The sequence below is a fragment of the Capra hircus genome, unplaced genomic scaffold, assembly GCF_001704415.2.
Source record: "Capra hircus breed San Clemente unplaced genomic scaffold, ASM170441v1, whole genome shotgun sequence".
NCBI classification, from domain to species: Eukaryota; Metazoa; Chordata; class Mammalia; order Artiodactyla; family Bovidae; genus Capra; species Capra hircus.
In genome coordinates, this window is record NW_017208149.1 from 1 (window position 1) to 1,321 (window position 1,321).

General features: G+C 45.8%; 1 pseudogene; it reads left to right on the forward strand.

Moving 5' to 3' along the window:
* Positions 1–687: 687 nt before the first annotated feature.
* Positions 688–1,257, forward strand: LOC108635145 (annotated as a pseudogene).
* The last annotated feature ends 64 nt before the right edge of the window (positions 1,258–1,321 follow it).

Genomic DNA, 1,321 nt, shown 5'->3' on the forward strand with positions numbered 1-1,321 from the left:
ACAGGGAATTAAAAATTGATTTCTGAAAGGAAACAAAGTTAAAGTGCTTCAAAAATAAATATGAAGAAAAATAACCTAAGATTTTCAATGATTTTGAGTTTTGAAAGATTTTTTAAGTCTGTCCATATTGTGGTATTGTTACATTTTTTATATGAATTTCATATGAATATGTAATTTGGTTTATTACTATTTATATAAGTAAATTTTCTCCATTACAAGTCATTCTTCAAACTCATTCATAACGTTAAATAAAATTCATCAGCTTTTACATTTAAAGTACACCTTTCATTTTATGGCATTGTTAACCCTAGGGTGAATACAACAAGGAGTTTTGCATTTTTTTCCTATGTATAAAGATATGCATGGAGTACAAAGATGGATCTACAGAATAACTGTGTTGTCAAATTTCATGGTGGGGTAATTAAGAAAAAAAATCTCAGAAGACTTTGTCAATAGGGAATGGAAGGCAATAATGAAAAGAATGTTTGGAAACACTATCCTAACCCATTTGGAGAGTGCAAATTGAAAAGCAAAAACAAAAGTAGAAACTAAGAGGGAACTTTCAGAAAATGGAAACCATGGGCTCCTATTTAAGCCCCAGGCCTGAAGGAAGGGCTTCAGAGAACCTAGAGAGCAGGTTCACAGAGTCAGCCACCGCCCCAGGCCTGAAGCATCTGCAAGGTCCCGATGGCCGCAGCCTGGTCCTTACTCCTGGCCCTGCTGCTGCTCAGCTGCAACGCCATCTGCTCTCGGGGCTGCCACCTGCCTCACGCCCACAGCCTGGCCAACAGGGGGGTCCTGATGCTCCTGCGACAACTGAAGAGTGTCTCCCCTTTCTCTCTGCCTGCAGGACAGAAATGACTTCTCATTCCCCCAGGAGGTGCTGGGTGGCAGCCAGTTGCAGAAGGCTCAGCCATCTCTGTGCTCCACGAGGTGACCCAGCACACCTTCCAGCTCTTCAGCACAGAGGGCTCGGCCACCGCGTGGGACCAGAGCCTCCTGGACAAGCTCTGCGCTGCACTGGATCAGCAGCTCACTGACCTGCAAGCATGTCTCAGGCAGGAGGAGGGGCTGCGAGGGGCTCCCCTGCCCAAGGAGGACTCCAGCCTGGCTGTGAGGAAATACTTCCACAGAGTCACTCTCTATCTGCAAGAGAAGGGACACAGCCCTTGTGCCTGGGAGGTTGTCAGAGCAGAAGTCATGAGAGCCTTCTCTTCCTCAACAAACTTGCAGGAGAGATTCAGGAGCAAGGACTGACACACACCTGGTTCAACACGGAAATGATTCTCATGGACCAACAGACCACACTTCCTCCTGCGCT